This window comes from Pantherophis guttatus, chromosome 2 (genome assembly GCF_059756535.1).
Source record: "Pantherophis guttatus breed Tessera chromosome 2, ASM5975653v1, whole genome shotgun sequence".
In the NCBI taxonomy this organism is placed as follows: domain Eukaryota; kingdom Metazoa; phylum Chordata; class Lepidosauria; order Squamata; family Colubridae; genus Pantherophis; species Pantherophis guttatus.
Genome location: NC_142064.1, coordinates 107,422,652 through 107,450,156, shown reverse-complemented (window position 1 = coordinate 107,450,156; position 27,505 = coordinate 107,422,652).

Here is a 27,505-nt window from a genome sequence, read left to right as displayed (position 1 = left end):
TCGGCCAGATATTTATACAGTATAACGGCAAAGTTATTATGAAGAGTGAGACATTTCACACGTAGAGGTTACCCTTTAATCTATCTCTAGGAAAGACATAACAGCCCTTTTCCCACAGGCTCAGGTTCTCAGCTCCGGAGCTCAAGACATAATAAAAGAGGAGATAAGGGGCTCAAAGGCGCCTCAAGAGCAGTAAAGAGGACAGTAAGGGAAGCAGTATTTCTTCTCTAGGATATACATGACATTTGGGGTATAATAAACATTAAACAACAGGATGTATCTGTTTAGGGTCAGTTTGCCTTTTTACAATTCTGTACCTACGTCAAATACCGTTTGTCATCTCAGCACCTTGGCACAGAAGAGGCACTTCTGTCTTGACCAAAGATTTGGATTTCTAATATTTGAGTTTTATCCCAATATCGAATCTTAGCCTGGCTCACAAGAGACCATAAGGAAGTAGAGCATCAAGTGAGGGAAGGAGCCAGAACCAGAGCACAGACCAAGAACAGAGTGAGGAGAGGACTGAGATCAACAGATAAGTAAGAAGATGGAAAATGAAATAAAGATGCTGTCACTAAATAGAAATGGCATCAACTTAGCTACTAAACGTAAACAAATACTATCAAGATTACCAAAAGAGAAAATGGATATCATCTGCATTCAGGCAGATACATATTAAGGAAAAACATAGTGATTTTATAAAATGTCCTAAATTAGGGGAAGTATTTTCGGCATTGGCACAGAATAAAAAAAGAGGGATTGCTGTATATATAAAAGATTGGTTAAACCCTAGGAAAATATTTAGTGATAAAGATGGAAGAATTTTAATAATGGAAAATTATACATATTATACAATTATATATATAGTACAAATTATAGGAAAATTCTGCTAGTAACAATTTACGCACCAAGCATAAAACAAGAAAATTTTTATAATAAATTACACAGGAAATTAACAGAATTAGAGGGCAAAAATATTTGTATAATAGGAGAGTTCAATGGAGTGGTAGACAATAAATTGGATTATAAAACAATGATTATAAAACTATTTTCAATCAGCAAATATACCAGGGAGATGGCTCGCCCACAAATTGAGAAAAGAAAAAGCTAAAAAACTGATACGATATTTATGAGATGAACAAGGAAACTTGCACCATAGAATTGAGGGGGGGAAATATTATTCAAAATTATTTTCAAATACTGTATAGTCAAGAAAACATCAAAGAAGAAAATATCATAAATTACCTACAGGAGAGGAATTTCCCAAGTATAACAGATGAAGATAGGGAAATGTTGAACGGGGAAATTACATTAACAGAGTTAAGAGAGGCAATTAAAAAACAGAAGAATAACAAAACACCAGGGACAGATGGAATTCCGGCAGAAGTATATAAAAAATTTCAGGAAGTTTTGGAGGAAATTATGTTGGTTATATATAACAAGGTATTAGAGAAAGCCAAAATGCCAAATTCATGGATGGAGGCATATATAGCATTAATTCCAAAGGAAACCACAGACAATCAATTCATTCAAAACTATAGGCCAATCTCGCTGTTAAATGCCGACTATAAAATCCTGGCAACAATAATAGCAGAAAGACTAAAAAAGATATTAAATAAAATAATTCATTTGGATCAAAACGGGTTTTTACCCAAATAACAAATTAAGAACAATACAAGGATTATCATGAATATTTTAGGATACTATGAGGCTCCTCCAGAAAAACATTTGGCAGTAATAATGATAGATGCACAAAAGGCATTCGACAACTTCAATTGGCAGTTTTTAATTAATCAATCAGGATGAAATTTGGCGAAACATTTATAGAAATGATTAAGACAATTTATTCTAAGCAAACAGCAAAAATTATGGTCAAAGGAGATCTTACAGAAAAAGTCGATATAAACAAAGGGGTTAGACAAGGCTGTCCATTGTCCCCCCTCTTATTCATCCTTTCATTGGAAATATTATTGGCACAGGTAAGGGGAAATAAGGAAATAAAAGGGTTAAAAATTAAAAGAGAAGAATACAAAACACAGGCCTTTGCAGACGACATGGCATTTATATTAGAGGATCCTTTGGAAACAGGAGAAAAACTCCTACTAGAAATAGAGAAATTTGGAATAATAGCAGGCTTGAAGATAAATAAAAACAAAACCAAGATAATTACCAAGAATCTCACGCAAGGCCAAAACAAGAAATTAGAGGAAAAACTAGGAATTCAAATTGTCAAAAAAGCAAAGGACCTGGGCATTTTGCTCACGGCAAGAACATCTTCAATAAAGGAAGACAACTACTCAAAATTATTGCAACAAATTCAAAAAGATTTAGAAAATTGGGCAAAACTACAAATTTATTTGATTGGGAGAATCGCCATGATAAAGATAAATATCTTTACCTAAAATTTTATATTTGTTCCTGTTCTGTCCCCCTTCCTCACACAGGCAAACATAATACCAAACACGCCTGCCAATATTTTATTAGGTAAACAAATTAGAATTCTTGGCAGACCAAGGTTTTGGCAGCAAACTGCCAAATGCCTGCCAAGACCGTTTTCACTCCCATAAAGTAGAAGAGGATTTATCTTCAGTCTGTTCCAGGAGCAACAAATTATCCATGAGACAAGAGTTTAGTCATTGTTCAGTCCAAAATATATCCAAGCTGAATTTCAGAGATCACAATGTGACTTTCAGGATTTAACTTTGTCCATCACAAAGCCTGAAGAGCAATCCCACCCACTTTTATTCCTGGTGGGGCGTGGCTCTGTGACTCAACTCAATCTCTGGCCCTCCCACGCCTCTTCTGTTGCTGCACACACTTCTCCCTCTGACACTGCCTGGGATCAAGTCAGGATTCATCATCCTCGCTCCCTATCAATTGGTGCTCCAATATGTCTTCCTCCTGGCACATCCCAGGCTGTTCCTCCTGGCCTTCGGATGGAACCTGAGGCATTGCCAGAAAGGAGGGTCCTGGAGAAGGAGGCCTTGTCAGTTCCTCCCCATCACCTTCTGAGTCCTCTTCCTCTGTTAGGACAGGCTTGGGAGTCGGGGTCACAACAGTTCCAAACAGTACCTATAAAACTGGGGAAAACCTTTTTTGAAAAATTGAATAAAATTATTAGTAAATTCATATGGCTAGGGAAAAAACCAAGAATTAAAATTAAAATGTTACAAGATGCCAGAAGTAAGGGTGGCTTTGGCCTTCCAGACTGGTAACTGTACCATCAGGCAGCAATAATGTCATGGCTCAGGGAATGGATAACTCTAAAGAATGGAAGAATTTTAACAATTGAGGGCCATGACTTGCAGAAAGGTTGGCATGCCTTTATTTGGGATGGAAAAGACAAAGCCCACAAGTATTTTCAGAGGCATCAAGTGAGGGAAGTACTATTAGAAACTTGGATGAAAATTAAAAGGAACTTTTATCCAAAAATCCCAAAATGGGTGACGACAATGGAAGCCTTGGTCTACCCTAATTTAATGGATCTTAACAAAATAGTAACATATAAGGAACTGTTTGATGGATTAGGGAAGTTGAAATCTAGACAAAAATTATTGGATGAAGGAATAAAAATTGATTGGTGGCCCTATTTACAAATACAAACAAAATATAAAAAAGATTTAGAAGTATATGGATTTCAAACTGACCAACAAGAAATGGACAAAATATGGGGGGTGGGGGGTGGAGCTGGCGTCGCGACGGTACGATGGGTGATCTTGAAGCTCCAAGATCGCCGTCGATATCTTCGTCGCTGGACAGTCCATTTTCGGACCTCACCGTCCCATAGAGATGGTGATAGTGGAGGGCACATTCTGTTGATCCCAGGGACACTGCAAAGTCCCTGGTTGAGCCAGGAGAAGCCCTTTTTTCCGGCGACGAAGAGGCAGCCATAGAAGCTGCTGAAGTTGGGACAGCTCCGGAATGAAAAAGATCGAGTGAAAGTGTGTCAGCTTGGTGAGAGAACTTTTAAATAGACTATTTTGAGAGAACACCTTGAGGTCTTAAGAAAGTCAAAATTGAAGACAGAAGAGGGAGCGGCAGTATTAAGCTTGAGTCGAAGGTAGTTTTGCTTATTTTTCAATTTATTTTTATGTGTGGATGCTTAAGGACAATTTTATTTTGTAATTTGGACTGGACTGGATTGGAGATTTCCGCTTTATCTATTCAAGTAACAACTTTTTAACGCCTTTTGAGTATAAATTTTTTATTTGTTTTTTAAAAATCTATTTTTCTCTTTCTCTCCATTTATATTTTATGGTGGATTGAACAACAAGAAGGCAGGGAGGGTGGAGAAAATAAGTAGCACTGCCATCTAGTGGATTGGAAACATTGTTTCTCTTTGGCTTAAGAAAGTAATAACTGTGTTATTCTTCAAGGACTCTGTGCCTAGTCATAGATAAGATAATGGGAAGAGCATCAAAGACAGTCTGCAGGATTGTTTACCCAAGTGCTGTTCTGGGAAACTGTCAGTGGCAGGAGTCTGAGATTGAAAAGAAGAAGTTTACAGAGACTCTGGAAAGAGAGCTGTAAATATATATTTGAGATTCAACAAAAGAATTTGTTTCCCTTTTCCTTTCTCATTTTTTTTCTTTTTCTAGTGCTACTTCTCCACTCTCCCTCTATTAAATTACCTTTAACCGGACTGTGACTTTTTTGGAAGGACTTCTAATTTTTCACATACATATAGAATTTTTCCTAGTGTTTGGCTCTTCTTTTCTTTCCTGGCATTTTTCTGTTCTCATTAAATTGGATTAAGGCATACGAGAGCTTTTCTACTTCCTTTTTTTTCCTTCCCTTTTTTTTGTGGTTTTTTGTGGTCTTTTTTTTATGTTTGTTTGTTTACTGGTACCTGGGATAATATCTGTCCTATATATAAGTGGATTAAGGTATAGAAGAACCTGAAGATTTTCTATTTGTTTGAACCTTTCGCAAGCACCTTACAGAAATGAGTAGAAAGGCAACAGCTATTGGTTCATCCACATCAACTCCTCCTCTTCACTGTCTAGAGGACAACGATCAATACAGACGATGTTACAACAGGAAAAGGAAAAAGAACAAGAGAAAGAAAAGGAAGTGACACTGCATATGATTTGGCAAGGAATTAAAAAAATTCACACGAGTAGAGAATATTGAACAGAGAACAGAAAAAACAGATGAAAAGATGGAGAACATACAGTAAATGATGAAGAAACATGAGGATAGACTCCAAAAGATTGAGGAAAAAGAAGAACAAAGAGACAAAAAAAAAATCAGTGACATTGACAGTAGATTGGACGAGGTTGAACGAGATAAAAGTGGAATATTGGGAGATGGATAGAGCAGAATTTTACCTCAGATTCCAAAATATAGAAGAAGAAAAGGGTGAAAACTTGGCAGAAATAATGATAGAAATTCTAGCAGAAGCATTAGAAATTACTAAAGAAAAGATGATGGATGGCATAGATATTTCGAGTCTATACAAGATATGCAATGAGAAACAAGCTACCAAGAGGGGTCCATATAAGATTCACTAAGAAATTGATTAAAACGCAAATATTGCAGATTACTAGAGAGAAAACATTGAAATATAAGGACAAGGAAATTGTGGTTCTGAAGCAAATACTGAGAAGAGTGAGGGAGATAAGAAGAGAATATCACTTCTTGACCAAAATATTACTTCAGAAAGGCGTGAACTACAGAAGGTTGATACCAGAAGGCCTGGTGTTTATATGGCAACAACAAAAATACAGAATAGATTCAATCAATAAAGCAAAAGCCTTCTATATAGAACACATAAGAGAGAAAGAAGTGGAGATAAGAAGAGAAGAATCTTTGCTTGAATTACAAGAGGAATGTCTAGCAATGATAGAAAAAGCAGAAGGAGCAGTGGGTGAAAATGTGGAATATAAAGAGCAACGTGAACCGAGATCTACTAGAGCAATAAACCCTTCTTATAAAATATACTTCTGCGCATGCCCAAGATGGCGCTCCGACGCTGAGTCTCGGCTTCTTGGCGGCGATGCCTCGGCTTGGGGGGGCTCAGGGGGGTCATTTCGAACATCTATGACCCCCCGCCCGGGCGAAGCAACATCTGAGGAGTCCGTTGGGAGCTTTGTCGGCTCCCCGGACCATCCCAGCTCTGAGGGGGATGACGTCGGGACGGCGGTAGGTGACGGCGGTCTGTGGCCTGCAGGGGAGCGGCGCCAGCGGCGGCGGCCACGGGCGATCATGTTGGCGGTGGCGGCAGCTCCTCGACGACGTCGGCGTTGTGAGGCCCCTACAGAGGTTCCCCATGCCCCTGGATGCCTCGAGGTGGATCTTTGGAGGCAGGGGGAGGCTGGGGACGTCCGTGGAGGGGCCGATGGCGACGATGACAATGGGGACTGTGGCGGCTGCGGCGGTGACCGTGGCGATGGCGCCTGAGGTTGGGGCAGCTCCCAAGGGCCTACAGACTTCCAAACAGACGGCACAGGACCCTTCAGCAGTGGATTTAGATCTGATTTCGGGGTGACTGGAGAGTATGTGACCCTTGGGGGAAGGGTTACCTCCAGGGAGACCCAGAGACCTCCCCCCCAGGGTGAGCTGGATGGGGGGGGCGAAATAGGGGAGCTTTACCCACTAGAATGGAAGGTTGAGGGTTACTGGGGCCGGAAAATGACTACAAACTTATGCGGTTTGAATCCCCCCCCTCCTTCCTTCGGACTGAGTTTTGGCCTATTGGCCTATTATGATCATAGCTTCCCATCCATCTTGGCCTGCTGAACTACTCCTAATTTTTCCCCACTTCCATCTGGCCTGTTTGGATTCCCTACCATGTAGAACTTCTTTGACGAACATTTATGAACTTAAACCTCCTTTGAGCTGGATATTGGCTTCCCTGATGCCGCTAATCCCAGGAGGGATACTGGTTCTATGGACATAAGGCCTGAGGAGGCGGAATATGGCTATCCTCACCCCTGAGCTTTCTATCAAAGTCTCCATGGGTTGGCCTTGGTGAGAGACGGCCGCCCTGGAAACTTTCGGGGTCGAATGATATGCACCTCCTTAGCCACTGTCGTGAAAGGACAGTGGAGCTTGGCGGCCTGACCATGGACTGGAATTTTCCCTATGTCTGTAACATCAGCGGTCCCCCACCCTTGGACTGTTTCCCCTGATGACTATATGTATTCGGTGTCAGAACTCCTCGCCCTGCGAGATTCTCCCCTCTCGCAGGTTTGGCCCCCCACATTATCGAGGGCCTATCTCGATGACGGACTTTGGAGTCCGGAGAGATGGCATGGAGCAAGGAAGAATTTATGGGGCTTTTTAGGGAATTTTTTAAAGATTTTAAGGGGTTCTGGGGGGGGGGGTTGTAATTATTCTTTTAAAGATACTGGGAAGACGACTATGGCGGATGGGGGGGGAAATCCACCAGGGTCAGAGCCGTGCCCGGCACAGGGTAATGATTTGGGGGGCACCGGACGAGGGATTGGGAAAGGGATGGGGGACGATATCTATGAGGGCTGTACCATCGGCACAGTAGATGGGAGGGGCAGATGTGGTGGGAGCAGGGGACCACATCAGGTGTTGGGGGCTCGCACTCGTTGTCTGAGAGCAATTGCTTGCCCCGGTCCCCAAGGCTCCGCTCGGATACTAGGTGGCTTAGATACTCAGGAGCTGGGCCTTCGGCTGATGCTGTGCAATGCCAGGTCCGTGGTCAATAAGGCCCCCCTCATTCATGATCTTATACAAGAGGGAGGAGCGGACCTGGCGGGTATTACGGAGACCTGGTTGGGCCCAGAGGGTGGCGTCCCTCTGGTTGAAATGTGCCCACCAGGCTTCAGAGCATTCCATCAGCCGAGGGCCCAGGGGAGGGGCGGGGGGGTGGCGGTTATTATTAACAAGGATCTGGGTCTGAGGGAGACCACTGTGCCTCAGATAGCCGGATGTGAGTCCCTCCTTGCGAGGTGGGGCCGTGGGGTCCAGATGGGCTTGTTGCTTACGTACCTGGCTCCCTGCCGCGTGGCAACAGTCCTACCTGAGCTACTCGACGTGATAGCCACGGTGGCAGTAGATACACCCAGGCTTTTAGTCATGGGTGATTTCAACTTGCCATCCGTTGATGAAACGTCTGAGGTGGCTCGGGAGTTCATGGCTTCCATGACGGCCATGGACCTGACCCAGTTAGTTCATGGCCCTACTCACAGGGGAGGTCACACTCTGGACTTGATTTTTGTCTCTGGCCAGTGGTTGAGTGGTCTTGTTATAGGGGATATAGATATGGAACCCTTGTCATGGACTGACCACTCACTCCTTTGCCTAGATCTTCGAACCGCGACCCCTCGCCGCAGGGAGGCGGACCCAATTAGATGGATCCGCCCCAGGCGCCTGATGGATCCTGATAGGTTCCAGACGGAGCTTGGGCCATTTCCTGAGGATCTAGCACATGACTCGGCCGAGGACCTGGTAGCCGCCTGGGATCGGGTGGCTGGTGGGGCCTTGGACCGAGTCGTGCCTTTGCGGCCTCTGACCCGATGCCGATCCTGTGCGGGTCCTTGGTTTACTGAGGAGCTGAGGGAAATGAAGTGCCGGAAAAGACGCCTGGAGAGCGGTTGGAGGGCCAGTCTCGCTGAATCTGATCGAACACTGGTAAGGTGGCATATTAAGGCCTACCTATTGGCGATAAAGACGGCAAAGTCTAACTACTTTTCCGCCTCTATTGCGTCATCAGGGAATCGTCCGGCTGCCCTGTTTAGGGTGACCCGCTCCCTGCTCCACCTGGGAGTGCGGGAGGATCCCTTAGAAGGCAGGGCGGAGGATTTCGGACAATACCTGTATGACAAAATCGCTCAGATCCGCGGGGATTTGGACTCTGACTGGGTAGATCAGGGCAGGGTTACGAGGAACAGTCTTGAGAATGTTATCTGGGAGGAGTTTGATACTGTGACTCCCGATGATGTGGACAGGATTTTGGGGAGACTTAGTGTGGCCACATGTTTACTGTTTACAGGGTCGAGCTGAGGATTTTGTGCAATTCCTGCACGATAAAGTCGCTCGGATTCGGGAAGGCTTGGACTCCGACTGGGTGAGTCTGGGGGAGGAGACGAGGGTAGGTCTTGAGAATATTATCTGGGAGGAGTTTGATCCTGTGGCTCCCGAGGATGTGGACAGGGTTCTGGGTAGGATTAGTGCTGCCACATGTTTATTGGACCCGTGTCCCTCCTGGTTGGTATTGGCCTCCCGGGAAGTTACACGAGGCTGGCTCCAGGGGATTATAACTGCTTCTCTGAGTGAGGGTGCCTTTCCCACTGCCTTGAAAGAGGCGGTGGTGAGGCCCCTCCTCAAGAAGCCTTCCCTGGACCCGGCTGAATTAGTTAACTATCGTCCGGTCTCCAACCTTCGTTTTGTGGCGAAGGTTGTTGAGAGTGTGGTGGCACGACAACTGCCCAGGCACCTGGATGAAGCTATTTATCTAGACCCGTACCAGTCGGGCTTCAGGCAGGGGCACAGCACAGAAACGGCATTGGTCGCGTTGGTGGATGATCTCTGGAGGGCCCGGGACAGGGGTTGCTCCTCTGTCCTAGTCCTATTAGATCTCTCAGCGGCTTTTGATACCATCGACCATGGTATCATGCTGCAGCGGTTGAAGTGGTTAGGAGTAGGGGGCACCGTTTTGCGGTGGTTTTCTTCCTTCCTCTCCGGCCGCTCGCAGTTCGTGTTGGCAGGGGGGCAGAGGTCGACCTCGAGGCATCTCGCATGGGGAGTGCCACAAGGGTCGGTCCTCTCGCCTCTTCTGTTCAACATTTATGTGAAGCCGCTGGGTGAGATCATCCGTGGTTTTGGGGTGAGATACCATCAGTACGCTGATGACACCCAGCTGTACATCTCCACCCCAGGCCACCCCAACGATGCCCTTGAAGTGATGTCCCAGTGCCTGGAGGCTGATGATACTCAGCTGTATGATGATACTCAGCTGTATCATTTCCACCCCAGACCACCCCAACGATGCCCTTGATGTGATGTCTCGCTGCCTGGAGGCCGTGCGGGTCTGGATGGGGAGGAACAGGCTCAGACTCAACCCTTCCAAGACCGAGTGGCTGTGGCTACCGGCGTCCCGATATAGTCAGCAGGTGCCATCGCTGACTATTGGGGGCGAATCTTTGCCCCCCACAGAGAGGGCTCGCAATCTGGGTGTCCTCCTGGACGCACAGCTGTCTTTAGAAGAGCATATCACGGCCGTGGCCAGGGGGGGCCTTTTATCAGGTTCGCCTGATCCGCCAGTTGCAGCCCTTTCTGGACCGGGACGCCTTGCGCACGGTCACTCATGCCCTTGTCACCTCCCGGCTGGACTATTGTAATGCTCTCTACATGGGGCTCCCCTTGAAGAGCACTCGGAGGCTCCAGCTGGTCCAGAATGCGGCCGCGCAGGTGGTTATGGGCGCACCTCGTTGTGCCCGCATGACACCCCTCCTGCGCGAGCTGCACTGGCTCCCAGTGGTCTTCCGGGTGCGATTCAAGGTGTTGGTTACCACCTTTAAAGCGCTCCATGGCACAGGACCCGGATACCTTCGAGACCGTCTTCTGCCACCAATAGCCTCCCACCGACCAGTCCGTTCCCACAGAGAGGGTCTCCTCAGGGTGCCATCAGCCAAGTTATGTCGGCTGGCGACACCCAGGGGGAGGGCCTTCTCTGTGGGAGCCCCAACCCTGTGGAATGAACTGCCCCCAGAAATACGTAAGATCTCCGACCTCCGGGTGTTCCGCTGTGCACTGAAGACCCTGTTGTTCCGCCAGGCAGGGCTGTCAATATAATAATTTTAAATTGGGGTATTTTAATTTTTGGGGTTTTAAATCTATTTAATTATTTTAATTTTTAATTATTGTTGTGTCTTGTGTTTTTAAATTGGCTGTACACCGCCCTGAGTCCTTCAGGAGAAGGGCGGTATAGAAATAAAATTATTATTATTATTATTATTATTATTACTGGACCCGTGTCCCTCCTGGTTGGTACTGGCTTCCCGGGAGGTTACACGAGGCTGGCTCCAGGGCGTCATTAATGCTTCGTTGAGTGAGGGTGAAAGAGGCGATGGTGAGGCCTCTCCTCAAGAAGCCGTCCCTGGATCCGGCAATATTGGCTAACTATCGTCCTGTCTCCAACCTTTGCTTCACTGCGAAGGTTGTTGAGAGTGTGGTCGCGCAACAGTTTCCGCAATTCCTGGAGGAAATATTCTATCTAGATCCGTTCCAGTCGGGTTTCAGGTCTGGGCACAGCACGGAAACGGCATTGGTCATGTTGGTGGATGATCTCTGGAGGGCTCGGGACAGGGGTTGTTCCTCTGTTCTGGTCCTATTAGATCTCTCAGCAGCTTTTGATACCATTGACCATGGTATCATGCTGCACCGGCTGGAAGAGTTGGGGGTGGGAGGCACTGTGTTGCGGTGGTTCTCCTCCTTTCTCTCCGACCGGTCGCAGTTTGTGTTGGCAGGGGGGCAGAGGTCGACCTCGAGGCCTCTCATTTGTGGAGTGCCGCAGGGATCAGTCCTCTCGCCCCTTCTGTTCAACATTTATGTGAAGCCGCTGGGTGAGATCATCCATGGTTTTGGGGTGAGATACCATCAGTACGCTGATGACACCCAGCTGTACATCTCCACCCCAGGCCACCCCAACGATGCCCTTGAAGTGATATCCCAGTGCCTGGAGGCTGTGCAGATCTGGATGGGGAGGAACAGGCTCAAGCTCAACCCTTCCAAGACTGAGTGGCTGTGGCTCCTGGCATCCCGATATAGTCAGTTGACTCCATCACTGACTATTGGGGGCGAGTCTTTGGCCCCCACTGAAAGGGCTCGCAATCTGGGAGTCCTCCTGGATAGGCAGCTGTCTTTGGAGGAACATCTGACGGCTGTTACCAGGGGGACCTTTTATCAGGTTCGCCTGATTCGCCAGTTGCGGCCCTTTCTCGATCGGGATTCCTTGTGCACAGTCACTCACGCCCTCGTCACCTCTCACCTTGACTACTGCAATGCTCTCTACATGGGGCTCCCCTTGAAGAGCACCCGGAGGCTCCAGCTGGTCCAGAATGCAGCAGCACGGGTAGTGATGGGAGCAACATGGCGCTCCCATGTAACACTGCTCCTGCGCGAGCTGCACTGGCTCCCGGTGGTCTTCCGGGTGCGCTTCAAGGTGTTGGTTATCACCTTTAAAGCGCTCCATGGCATAGGGCCTAGCTATCTGCGAGACCGCCTGCTGCTACCGATGACCTCCCATCGACCCGTGCGCTCCCACAGAGAGGGCCTCCTCAGGGTGCCATCAGCCAAACAATGTAGGCTGGTGGCCCCCAGGGGGAGGGCCTTCTCTGTGGGGGCTCCCACCCTCTGGAATCAGTTGCCCCCGGAGATAAGGAGAATCCATGACCTCAATGCCTTCCGTCGTTCCCTGAAAACCCATCTTTTCCAGCAAGCCGGGTTGGCTTAAGAAGAAATTTTTTAATTCTTTTAATCAGTCTGTGATTTTTTAACTTTCGGGCCAAAATTTATATATATATTTAAATGTTTTAATATTTGTATTCTATGTTTTTATCTTGGCTGTACACCGCCCTGAGTCCTCAGGGAGAAGGGCGGTATATAAATTGGAAATTAAATTAAATTAAATAAACATGGAAGAGAAAAAATTGATTACAATAAACATAAATGGACTTAATATAGCTACTAAAAGAAGAAAGATATTTCATAAATTAGAGAAATTAAAGTTTGATATAATTTGTCTACAAGAGGTGCATATTAAAAAGCAACGTGAACAAATATTGGCACAGCCAAAATTAGGGAAAATATTCACTTCATTGCCACAATGTAAAAAAAGAGGAGTTGTTCTATATATTAGAGATACAATCCCAGCACAGCAAATCTATACAGATGAAGGTGGAAAAATTTTGATGGTGGAAATAACAGATAATAATATGAAAATACTTTTAATAGCAATATATGCACCTAACGATAATCAACAAGATTTTTATAGAAAATTACATATGAAAATAATTGAATTGGACTATGATAATATTTGCATGATGGGAGACTTCAATGGTATAGTGGATGAGAAATTAGATTATAAAACACAGAAAACGACAAAGCAAAATAGAAAGATTCTTCTGAAATCCTTTTTTAAAATGATAGAGGAAATAAACTTAAAAGATGTATGGAGAGAAAGAAATGTAAAAAATAGACAATATACTATTTATTCAAATAGACATTCATCACGTTCCAGAATAGATATGATATGGATGACAAGGGAATTGACTTCTAATATAGAAGAAATTGATATAGAAGCAAATACCTGGGCAGATCATAATCGAATGACAATAAAATTGAAAGGACAAAGGAGAAGATCTAGATGGACTCTAAATAATACAGTATTAAAAGAAAAGGATTTTGTACAGAAAATGGAGAAAGAATTGGCCTTCTTTTTTAAAGAAAATAGAAAAGAGGATACATCAATGCAAAACCCTTGGGACACAATGAAAGTGTATGCTAGAGGTTTGATTATAGACTATACAAGGAAAAGAAATAGTAAGAAAAGACAAGCATATAAAACAGTGGATGAGTACAAGAAACTTGAAAAAGAATTACAGAAATCTCCACAAAAAAAGGACATTAAAATAAAAATGGACACAACTAAACATAAAATGGGGTTAATAGAAAAAGAGGACTTAGCACAAAAAATTAGAAGTGCTAAACAGAACTATTTAGAAGGTGCAAATAAACCAGGTAGATGGTTAGCATACAAATTGAAAAAAGAGAGAGAATCAAGAAAAATAATATAACTAGTGGATGACCAATGACAAACTAGATATGGAAATAAAGAGAAGAAAAAAATTATACAAGATTATTATAGAAAACTGTATGAGCAAGAGAACATAGATGAGGATAGTGTTAAACAATACCCGCAGAAGGCGAATTTACCCCAGATTTCTAAAGACACTGAAATGATGTTAGAAGGAAATATAACAATGATGGAACTAACTGAAGCACTCAAAAAACAAAAGAATGGGAAGGCACCAGGCCCAGATGGATTGCCAGCGGAATACTATAAGACACTATAGGAATCGCTGAATCTCCCATTGTTAGAAGTTATGAATGAAGTTATGTCAAAGAGGAAATTCCCAAGTCATGGTTAGAAGCATATATTAAACTTATTCCAAAGGAGGACACCGACACACAACAAATCAAGAATTATAGGCCTATTTCTCTGCTAAACTCAGACTACAAAATCTTCACTTCAATATTGGCAGAAAGACTCAAAAGTTATTTAAATAACTTTTATACATTCTGATCAAAATGGGTTTCTGCCAAAAAGACAGATTAAGGACAATATGAGAATAATTCTGGATACTTTGGAATATTATGAGGCACATCCTGAAAAGCAAATGGCTCTGATATTTCTAGACGCTCAGAAAGCCTTTGATAATGTGAACTGGTGAGTTATGTTATTACAGCTGGAAGAGATGGGCTTTGGTAGAAAATTCAGTCAAGCCATAGAAGCCATATACTATAAACAATCAGCAAAAGTAATGGTAAATGGAGAATTGTCAGAGTCTATTGAAATAAAAAAAGGCACGAGACAAGGTTGTCCACAGTCACCTTTATTGTTTATATTAACATTCGAAGTGCTAAATAGAAATATTAGAGAAGATAAAGATATAAAGGGAATGAAGATTCAAATGCAAGAATACAAATTACAAGCATTTGCTGATGACCTGGTTTTTATTCTTGAAGATCCATTCGAATCAACAACCAAATTGATCGACAAGATAGGAGAATATGGAAAAGTAGCTGGTTTGAAAATAAATAAAGATAAAATGAAGATTTTGACAAAAAATATGTTAATAAAACAAAAAGAAGAAATGGCGGGAATATCGAAGATGCAGGTCACATGCAAGGTGACCTGCATCTTGCATAACCTCTGCAATAAGATGCATTGCATAATCTCTGCAATAAGGTTAAATACTTGGGGATATGGACTACTGGACTACTGTAATGCTCTCTACATGGAGCTCCCCTTGAAGAGCACCCAGAGGCTCCAATGGTCCAGAATGTGGCCGCATAGGTGATTGCGGGGGCGACGTGGCGCTCCCATGTAACACCTATCCTGCGTGAGCTGCACTGGCTCCCGGTAGTCTTCCGGGTGCAATTCAAGGTGCTGGTTAACATCTTTAGAGCACTCCATGGCTTAGGATCTGGATACCTACGAGACCGCCTTCTGCTACCAATAACCTCCCACCAGCCAGTACGTTCCCACAGAGAGGGTCTCCTCCGGGTGCCGTCGGTCAGGCAATGTCAACTGGCGACCCCCAGGGAGAGAGCCTTCTCTGTGGGGGCACCTGCCCTCTGGAACGAATTGCCCCCGGAGATTCGGAGGATCCTGGACCTAAGCACCTTCCGCCGGGCCCTCAAGACTCTTCTGTTCCAACAAGCCGGGCTGACATGATTCCAATTCTTCAACTTTGAATCCTCATTTTTTTAAGAATGGGTTTTTTAATTAGTTATGGGCCATATTGTTTAATATATATTTTAAATTGCTTTTAAATTTTATATTTGTGTGTTCTTATTCTGGCTGTACACTGCCCTGAGTCCTTCGGGAGAAGGGTTGTATAAAAATTCAAATAAATAAATAAATATATCTGACAGCAAGATGTAGTTCGCTTAAAGAAAATAACTATAATAAACTTAAGCAACAGATAGTGACAGATTTGGCAAAGTGGGAAAATTTACAACTGTCATTGTTAGGAAGAATATCAACAATTAAGATGAATATATTGCCTAGAATTCTATATTTGTTCCAGACAATTCCAATTAGATTGGGGAAAGATTATTTTGAAGATTTGAATAAAATAGTGATGAAATACATTTGGCAGGGTAAAAAAGCAAGGATAAAACTAAAGTTGTTGCAAGACGCTAGAATGCGAGGAGGTTTTGATTTGCCTAATTGGGAACTATATTATCAAGCGACATGTTTGATGTGGATCAAGGAATGGATAACGTTAAGAAATGCTAGATTATTGACTTTAGAAGGACATGACTTATTATTAGGTTGGCATGCATTTTTGTGGTACAAGGAAACAAAAACACAGGGGTATTTTAGAAGACACCTTATACGAGAGGCTTTGCTATTAAATTGGGAGAAGGTAAAAGACAACATTACTTAAAAATTCCAGTCTGGTTATCATCTATTGAAGCAGTCTCATATTCAATAACATTTAGAAAGGAACAAATTGTTAGATATAGTGAAATATTGAATGAAAAGGGTGAACTTAAATCTATGCAAAAATTAGAAGCACAAGGTATAAAGATGAATTGGTTTTCTTATTTCCAAATACAATCTAGACAAGATAAAGATTATAAAACAGAAGGTTTTTATAATAATTTCACTAGTTTAGATAAAATTTTAACAGGTATTGATGAAAACATAATTAAAAAACTGTACGGATATTTATTAGAGGTTAAATTGGAAGATGAACAAGTTAAAGAAACAATGATTGCTTGGGGAAAAATTTTGGACATGGAATTGTCTTAGAGAAATGGCAAAAATTGCGGTCGCAAAATTATAAAATGACAATCTCAACTGCATATAAAGAAAATTTGTATAAGATGTTTTACAGGTGGCATCTACCCCCGACGAGAATAGCCAGAATGTTCAAGAATAAATCTGAAAAATGTTGGAAATGTCATCAAATACCGGGCCCATATTACCATATGCGGTGGACGTGTGTAGAAGCTAAAAGATACTGGACTAAAATCCACACATGGGTGGAAAAAATGACACAAAAGCATATAGACTTTAAACCAGAGATCTTTTTATTGGGGATGGTACCTGAAATATACAATAAAGAATTGAGATATTTGATTGTGAATGTATTAACAGGAGCTAGAATTGTGTTTGCTAAAAATTGGAAAAATGAGAAAATCCCAACGCAAGAAGAAGTTATTAAGAAAATAATGGAGTGTGCTGAAATGAGTAAATTGACATTTGAAATTAAAGAACAAGAAGATAAACAATATTATAAGATATGGGACTTATTTTACCAATGGTTAGATAAAAAAAATATGGAAATGAAATATGATCTTTCTAATATAAGAAATCTAGAATTATATAAAATATAATATAAAAATGTACTATTATTGGAGCGATTTAAGAGGATGAAATGAATGGTATAATATAAATTAACTCAATATTAGAATATCTGAAATGAAACGAGGGAAGAAATAGCCATAGTTAAATATATGGTTAATTAGGATATATGGATATACATGAATAAGGTGAAGACACACAAAAGATTTGTAACCAACTGACACACTGTTTGTATTTGTAATTGAAGATGGCTTTTTATTTGTTTTTTAAAATATTTGTTTAAAAAATTAAAAAAAAATTAAAAAAGAAATGGACAAAATATTAACTGGGACTGTTGACAAAATAATTACTAAAATATATAAATTAGGTCTTATCTTGTGGCGATGGAAGCGGCGAGACGAGATCACTTCACCACTCTCATTGCATCTGCAGAAAACTGCCCAGCAGCCCTGTATAGAGTGACCCGCTCCCTCCTCAATCAGGGAGCGAGGGAAGACCCCTTACAGGGCAGAGCTGAGAATTTTGTACAGTTTCTGCAAGATAAAATCACTCAGATCCAGATTGGATTGGACTCTGATTGCACAGAATCCATACAGGAGACTGGGGTATGTCTTGGGAGTAGTATCTGGGTTGAGTTTGACCCTGTTTCAGTCGATGAAGTGGACAGGATTGTGGGTAGACTGGGTGCCTCCACGTGTTTGTTGGATCCGTGTCCCTCCTGGCTTGTTTTGGCAGCCCGGGAGGTGACGGGAGACTGGATCCAGGCAATAGTCAACTCTTCTTTGATGAAGGGGGCCTTCCCTGCCTCTCCTAAGAAGGCGGTGGTTCGACCCCTCCTCAAGAAGCCTGCCCTGGATCTAGATTCACTTAATAACTATTGGCCCGTCTCCAACCTTCACTTTATAGCGAAGGTTGTTGAGACTGTGGTGGCGCAACAGCTCCCACAGTTCCTGGAGGAAACGGAGTACCTTGACCCGTACCAATTGGGGTTCCGGCGTGGGCACAGCACGGAAACGGCATTGGTCACTCTGGTGAATGATCTCTGGCGGGCCTGAGATGGAGGTTGTTCCTTCATCTTGGTCCTACTTGACCTCTCAGTGGCTTTCGATACCATTGACCATGGTATCTTACTGCAGCGACTTGGGGGATTGGGGGTAGGAGGCACTGTTTTACAGTGGTTCTCCTCCTACCTCTCAGGTTGCTCGCAGTTTGCATGAGTGGGGGGGGCAGAGGTCCACCTCAGGGGTCAGTTCTCTCCCCCCTACTCTTTAATATCTATATGAAGCCACTGGGTGAGATCATTCGTAGTTTCGGGGTGAGGTATCATCAATATGCTGATGATACTCAGTTATACATTTCCACCCCGGACCACCCCGGGGATGCCTTTTCCGTGATGCCCCGATGCCTGGAGGCGGTGCAGGCCTGGATGGGTAGAAACAGGCTCAGACTCAACCCCTCCAAGACTGAGTGACTGTGGATGCCAGCACCTTATGTTCTAGAGGTCCCATCTCTTTTGATGTGGGGGGGGAGGTTCTTGCTCCCTTTGAAAGGGCTTGCAACTTGGGTGTCCTCCTGGATTCCCGCCTGTCTCTGGAAGATCATTTGACAGCCGTGACCAGGGGGGCTTTCGCACAGGTTCGCCTGGTGCGCCAGTTGCGCCCTTTCCTGGACCGAGATGCCCTTCACATGGTCACTCATGCCCTAGTTACTTCTTGTTTGGATTACTGCAACTCTCTCTACATGGGGTTGCCCTTGAGGTGCGCCCGGAGGCTCCAGCTGGTCCAGAATGCGGCTGCACAGGTTGTTACGGGAGCTCCCCGTTACTCCCATGTAACACCTCTCCTGCGCAAGCTGCACTAGTTACCGGTGATCCTCCGGATCCGCTTCAAGATGCTGGTACTTATCTATAAAGCCCTACATGGCTTAGGTCCAGGGTACTTGCAGGACCATCTTCTGCCTGCCTCCCACCATCCTGTCCGCTCACATAGGGCTGCCCTCCTCAGGGTACCATCGGCCAGACAATGTCGGCTGGCGACGTCCAGGGATAGGGCGTTCTCTGTGGGCGCTCCTACCCTCTGGAATGAGTTACCCACCGAGCACCGGACGGCGCCTGATCTCCGCTCCTTCCATCGGGGCCTAAAGACTTGGCTATGTCAACAAATGGGCTGAGTTCTGATTCTGGTGTTTTATTATTTATTATTTTGATTTTAAATGGTTTTAATTAGACTCTTCTTTTATCATTGTATGTTTCTAGCTTGTGTTCGCCGCCCTGAGTCTTTTGAGAGAAGGGTGGCATATAAATTTGTGTTAAATAAAAAATAAAATAAAATAAAAATAAATGTCTCCTTCAATTCAAAATGGAGGAGGAAATGGTAAAGGAAACAATGATAATTTGGGCGAAAAACTTTGGGTATAATATTGAATTAGAATATTGGGAAAAATTATGGGGAACAAATTATAAGATGACGTTGTCGGCAGCCTATAAAGAAAATATTTACAAAATGTTTTATAAGTGGCATTTACCCCTGGTGAGATTGGCCATGATATCCCCAAAAAATGCACCAAATTGCTGGAAATGCAATCATCAACATGGGACATATTTCCACATGTGGTGGACAAGCCCCAAAGCAAAGGCATATTGGTTAAAAATCCAAAAATGGTTAGAGGAAATGACAGGGGGAAAAAATTGCTATGAAACCCAACTATTTTTATTGGGAATTATAAAAGAGAAGATTAGGAAAGAAATTTATTACCTTATACTTCCCATAATTTACAGCTGCCAGTATTTCATTTGCACGAAATTGGAAACAAAGATTTGCTCCATCAAATACAATGATCATAAAAAAGGTGCTAGAATGTGCAGAAGCAGATAAATTAACAATGGAATTAAAAGACCGAGAGGAAACGATTTATTATGAGACATGGAATAGATGGTATAACTGGTTGGAGAAACAATCCAAAATTAATGTATAAATGTATAAACATAAGAGAAGATTGTGTAATAGATAGATATAAATTGTAGTGAATATAGAAATTAGTAAATAATACATAAAATGTATGTGTATATAGTTGGTTATAGATATTATTACAGATGCCGGTATCGGAAAGCTGTAAAAATGTAACAAGGATGTTAAAAATGTAAATGTTGAATAAAAATTATTGGGGAAAAAAAGAAATTCAATATAGAGAAAAGTAATGTCCTACACTTAAGTAAGAAAAACCAAAACTACACATATAAACTGGGTGAAACCAGGCTTAATAGCAGTGACTGTGAGAGGGATCTACGAGTCTTAGTGGACAACCAACTAAATATGAGCCAGCAGTGTGCAGTGGCAGCCAAAAAAGCCAACACAATCCTAAATTGCATTAACAGAGGGATACAATCAAGATCAAGTGAGGTACTAATACCACTCTATAAAGCCTTAATAAGACCATACCTAGAATACTGCATCCAGTTTTGGTCACCACACTGTAAAAAAGAAGTTGAGACTCTAGAAAGAGTGCAGAGAAGAGCAACAAATATGATTAGGGGACTGAAGGATAAAACATACGATGAACGGTTGCAGGAATTGGGCATGGCTAGTGTGAGGAAGAGAAGGACCAGAGGAGACATAATAGCAGTGTTCCAATATTTGAGGGGCTGCCACAGAGAGGAAGGGGTCAAGCTATTTTCAGAGGTGGGATTCAGCTGGTTCACACCAGTTTGGGCGAACCAGTTGTTAACTTTTTGCGCAGTTCGGAAAATCAGCTAATCTCACCACTGACTATTTTCCAAGGCACCTGAAGGCCAGACAAGGAATAATAGATGGAAACTGATCAAGGAGAGATTCAACCTAGAAATAAGGAGACAGTGAGAACAATCAACTAATGGAACAGCTTGCCTTCAGAAGTTGTGGGAGCTTCATCACTGGAGGCTTTCAAGAAAAGATTGGCCCGCCATTTGTCAGAAATGGTGTAGGGTCTCCTGCTTGGGCGGGGGCGTTGGACTAAATGACCTACAAAATCCCTTCCAACTCTATTAATCTAATCTAAAGCATCTAATGGCAAATGTAGAATTCTACCACTAGTATTTTTCAAAATACTACTGGTGTTTTTGAAATTTTACCTCTGAGTTCGAAATTTTAGTTGTAATAGTTGAATTCTGCATTTAGTTATAAGATGGTTCACAGGAGCTGCAGCAGGTTTGTCATTTGGATTTCTGTTAAACCAAAGGGAGATTCAAATGAATTGCAATGCATTTTTTGGTTTTGAGCTTTCTTAAACCAGGGAGACCCCTGAAATAAAATGGTTTTTCTGCTTCACCTTCCCAAGGAGAACATGAATCAAAAGCTGTTTTTCAGACACAATGTTTGACTAACCTTGAATCTGCTTACAATGGAATTGTGCCTTCACTATAAGACGCTTCACAGGGGTTGCTAACACAACAACTCTCTAGGATGTTGTGTCACACTGTCACAAATTGGTTTCTTTTCTTTTCTTTTTTTAATTTTTTAAATTTTTTAAGACAAATGAACATTTAATACATCAATCCTCCCTTCCCTGTGACATATCGGTGTTATCTTCTAGGCTTCTTCTCCATCTTCTATAAGTTTCTTCTATCTTCATCTTCATCCAAACCATTCTAACATTTCATTACTAAAACAATATTGTAATCATCATTTATACATAGTTATAATGTCTGTCATTTATATCTCTTTTCCAACCAACTATAAAAATGATTCCATGTTTTAAAATATTCTGATTCCTCCTTATCCTTAATCATCAAAGTTAATATATTCATTTCTGCACAATCTAAAAAATCTTTTATTACTTCTTCTTCCAAAGGTATTTTCTCTGATTTCCAATTTTGAGCATACACAATTCTTGCAGCTGTTATTACATGTATGATCAAATATACATTTTCCTTACTAATTTTTTCTGGAAAGATACCCAGAAGGAACAACTCTGGGTTAAATTCAATGCGTTGCTGTATCATTTCTCCCAGACAGATTTTAATTTGTACCAGTAACCTTTTGCTTCAAGACAAGTCCACCACATATGGTAATAAGATCCTGGTGTTTGATGACATTTCCAGCAGGTAGCCGCTTTATCTTTAAACATTTTTGATAACTTCTCCAGTGGCATATGCCATGTATAAGACATTTTATATTGATTTTCCTTATATGCAGTGGACATTGTTAATTTATAGTTCCTTTCCCATAGTTGTTGCCATTTTTCAAACTTAAGTGGATAACCAAAATTTCTACCCCAGGCTATCATTATTTCTTTTACTTGTTCCTCCTCCAATTCAATGTACAGCAAAAAGTTATAAAAATTTTTTTTATTAAGTTTTCCTCTGTTTCCATAAGTATCTTATTTATTTATTTATTATTTATTTATTTTATTCCATTTGTATCCCGCCCTTCTTCTAGTGGACTCAGGGCAGTGCACAGCCAGAACTAAAACACATACCAATACAAAATTTAAAATTTTTAAAAAGAATTATATGACTTTGGCCCAAAATTTAAAACATTCAAACTAAAACCCATTGACAATTTAAAAGGCTAAAAAAAAAAGGGGGGGGGTGTCACGCTAGCCCTGCTTGATAGAAAAGAAAAGTTTTTAGGGCACGACGAAAGACCCGGAGATCTGATATCCTTCGTATCTCCGGGGGCAAATCGTTCCAGAGGGCAGGAGCTGCCACAGAGAAGGCCCTCCCCCTGGGGGTTGCCAGCCGACATTGCCTGGCTGACGGCACCCTGAGGAGTCCCTCTCTGTGGGAGCGTACTGGTCGGTGGGAGGCTATTGGCGGCAGAAGGCGGTCCCGCAAATACCCAGGTCCTATGCCATGGAGCGCTTTAAAGGTGGTGACCAACACCTTGAAGCGCACCCGGAAGACCACTGGAAGCCAATGCAGCTCACTCAGGAGAGGTGTCACATGGGAGCGCCCCCTCGCTCCCATAATCCCCTGCGCGGCTGCATTCTGCACCAGTTGGAGCCTCCGGGTGCTCCTCAAGGGGAGCCCCATGTAGAGAGCATTGCAGTAGTCCAGGCGGGAAGTGACAAGTGCCTGAGTGACTGTGCGTAAGAAGTCCCGATCCAGAAAGGGACACAATTTATCCAGTTCAGTCTTTTCCATATAAAAACCGTATAATTTAGCATCTTTTTCATATCTTGATCTTATCTGCATATACATATACCAATTTATCTTAATTCCCTGTTGTTCCAATTCTCATTTCTCTTTCAATTCCCCCTTATCCGTTAATAACTCATTATTTCTAACAATATTTCCAAAATTAAAGACATTTGGGTGTGTTAAAGCTTGATAACCATATTGGTATTTTCACATAAAATTTATCTCTAACCTTCTCCCATACCAGTAACAATGCATTTCTTATATAATGTCTATGAAAATATGTGTGTATCTTACTTCCACCATGCCATAAAAAGGCATGCCAACCCAGTTGTAAATCATGCCCTTCCAGTGTTAGCAACCTTGTATTTCCTAGTTCAATTCATTCCTTCAATCATGTCAATGCTGCTGCTTGATAATATAATTCTCAATTTGGTAAACCAAATCCCCCTTGTACTCTTGTTTCTTGCAACATTCTTAAACTTATTCTTACTTTTTTCCTTTGCCATATAAATTTCCTCATGATCTTATTAAGATATTGAAAGGAAGTCTTTTCAATTTTTATTGGCACAGTTTAGAATAAAAATAATAGTCTTGGTAATATGTTCATCTTTATCAATGCAATCCGACCCATAAGTGATAGTTGAAGGTTCTTCCATTTTTCCAAGTATTTTTCAATTTGTTGCTTTAACTTGTAGTAGTTTTCTTTTATTGTTGCACATTTTGAGGTTAGGTATACTCCCAAATATTTCTCTTTTTTCACCACTTGTATATCTATATTTTCTTTTATCTCTCTATTTTATTTTTCTGTTGTATTCTTCACCAAAAATTTTTTTTCTTTGTTTATTTCCAAACCAGATACTTTTCCATATCCTTCTATCTGTTCTAATAATTTAGGGCCTGTTATTTGCGGTTCCTCTATAATGAAAACCAAATCATCGGCAAACGCTTGTAGTTTGTACTCCTCTTTTTTGACTTTCATCCCTTTTATCTCATCACTCCATCTAATGTTCCTGTTTAAAACTTCTAAAGTCAAAATAAACAGCAATGGTGATAGAGGGCATCCTTGCCTGGTACCTTTCATTATATTAATCCTTCCTGTCATTTCTCCGTTCATCATTATGTTGGCAAATTGTTCGTCATATATTGTTTTTATAGTATTTATAAATCTCTCTCCAAAATCTATTCTCTGTAATTGCTTTATCATAAACTGCCAGTTCACATTATCAAAGGCTTTCTGTGCATCCAGATACATCAACACCATTTGTTTTTATGATTATGTTAGTCTCATAATATTCCAAGGTATTCAAAATCATCCTAATTTGCCTTTTTGGTAAGAATCCATTTTGATCACTGTGGATATATTCATTTAATGGTTTTTTTCAACCTATTTGCCATTATTGAAGCAAAAATCTTATAATCTACATTTAATAATGAAATCAGTCTATAATTTTTAATAAATTGTAAATCTGTATCTTCTTTAGGTATGAGTGTCACATATGCCTCTTTCCAGGAGTGAAATGCTCCCAGTTCGGACCAGATCACCCGATCCGGTAGCGATGGCGGTGGGTGGTTCAGAGAACCGGTAGCAAAAATCCCTGCGCCCCCCCTCCCATGCCCAGCTGAGCCGCACGATCATCAGAGGCTTTTTTTTTTACTTTTAAAAGCATTTTTTCTACAACCTCTTCCGATGAAAAAATGCTTTTAAAAGTAAAAAAAAAAAGCCTCTGATGATCGTGTGGCTCAGCTGGGATTGTCAGAGGCTTTTCAAAGCATTTTTTTTCTGCAACCTCTTGGCCGAAGATCCCAGCTAAATTGCCTGATCGTCAGAGAGGCTTTTCAAAGCATTTTTAAAAAAGCTTCTCTGACGATCCCAGCTGAGTTGTCTAATCGGCAGAGAGGCATTTTTTAAAAAGCCTCTCTGACGATCCCAGCTGAGTTGCCTGATTGGTAGAGGCTTTTCAAAGCATTAGAAAAAATGCTTTGAAAAGTTAAAAAAAAAAAAAAAGTTGGCCACGCCACCCAGTCACATTACCCCCCCACCACCAAGCCATGCCCACAGAACTGGTAGTAACAAATTTTACATTTCACCCCTGCCTCTTTCCATGAATCTGGTATTTTAGCCTCTAATAATAGTTCTTTAAATAAATCCAACATTACATTACTAATCACTTCTTCCAATGTTTTATACAACTCAGCTGGTAAACCATCTGGTCCAGGCGCTTTTCCATTCTTTTCTCTTTTTATTGCTTCTGTTAGTTCCATAATTGTTATTCTTTCATCTAACATTCCTTTAAATTGTTCTGATATTTTAATTAAATCTGATTTTTCCAGGTAGTTTTTTAAAAAAAAAAATTTTCATAAAAAATATATGAACAAACATAAATACATTAAGACAACATACAAAACAAACAAACATTAATTCAGTTCCATGACTGACTCTTAAAGTTGCTACATCGGTGGATTATTTTCCTATTTCTTTTATCATTCTCTATTCATATCTATATCTATATTTACATATTTTCATATTTGTATATAGAACATTATAGTTCACTCTTTGTTTAATTTTATACATTCCTATTAAGTAGTCAATAATCATTTTTATATTCCTATTTTTCCCTCCAGCCAGCTGTACCATCTTTGCCACACTAAATAGTAATCAGTATCGTTTTTCTCTTGTAGTTCTTTTGTAAGCCTGTCCATTTTTGCACATTCTGTAATTTTAGCGATTATTTTATCTTCTGTCGGTAACTGCTCAGATTTCCAATTTTGGGCAAATAGTACACATGCTGCTGTGAGGATATGGATAATCAGATATTTTATTTTTTTGGTGTATTGTGCTGTGATTATTCCCAATAGAAAAGTTTCTGGCCTCATTTCTAGCTTTTGTTTTGTAATTTCTTCAATCATTGTCTTAATTTCTTGCCAATATTGTTTTGCCTTTCGGCATGACCACCAGAGATGATAGTATGTCCCTTTCTGCAATTTACATTTCCAACACATTGGAGAGGTATTTGGGAACATCTTGGCCAGACGTGCCGGTGGGAGGTGCCATCGGTAGAACATTTTGTAAAGGTTTTCCTTATAGGGCATAAACATTGTCACCTTATAATTTATCTTCCACAATTTTTCCCAATTATCCAATTGAATGTTATATCTTATGTTTTTGGCCCAAATTATCATGTTTTCTTTAACTACCTGCTCTTCTAATTTGTATTTTATTAGATACTTTTATAAGTATCTAATGATTTATAATTTTGGTTATCATTTTCTCATCTGTACCTTGTAATATTTTATTTAATTCATTTGGTTCGTTTTGAAATCCGAATTGTGTCCGATCTGTTTTATATGTTGATTCTATTTGCAAATATGGCCACCAATCAATGTTTTCGAGGTAGTTTTATATCTCCTCCTCGGGGATCTTCTCTTGAGAATAAAGTTTTTCATAATATTCTTGGATTACTTTCTTTTTTTCTTCAGTTCTATATTGTAATTTCTCTTCTTCATCTTGTAAATATTTTATAACTTTTTTCTCCTTCTCTTTTCTTAGTTTATATGCTAGCCATCTTCCTGGTTTGTTTGCATTTTCAAAACAATTCTGTTTCGATGCTCTCAATTGTTTTGCTAATAATTCTTGTTCATTTAAAGTTATTTCATGCTTCTTCAATTCCATCAATTTCTTAGTTTTTTTTTATTTTGAACATCTTTCTGGAACTCTTTTTCCAGGCTTTTATATTCTTCTTCCAATCTTACTTGTTTCTGCCATTTCTTTTTGTTCTTTTCCCCAAAATATGTTATTGCCAGTCCTCTAATGTATGCTTTCATTGTATCCCATACATTTTGAAGTGATGTATCTTCTTTTTTATTTAATTTAAAAAAAAGTTCCAATTCCTTTTCCACAAATTCCTGGAATCCTTTTTCATTTAATATTGTTGTATTCAAAGTCCATCTTGTCTTTTTCTTTTGCCTTTCCATACTATTGTCATCGGGCTCCACACCTTCGTTATGAGAAATTCACACATTTTTCACATATTAGAATCTTCATTAAAAAGAAGTACTTTTCAAAAGGCAAATGGACTTTTTTTCCCCTTGAAAACATTTGTTTCTCATCCAAGAAGCCTCTTCAGTTCTGAATTAGATGATTAGATGGATGAGAACGTTTTCAAGGAAGTCCAGTTGCTCTTTGAAAAGCACCTTTGGAATGTCAGAAGTGTAATTTGGGGTTCCAACTCAAGCTGGGATTGCATAAGAATAAATAAAAATGAGATCCAGAGAGCTGTGAAGAAAGAAGAAATATTTATTCCTAAAAGCAAACT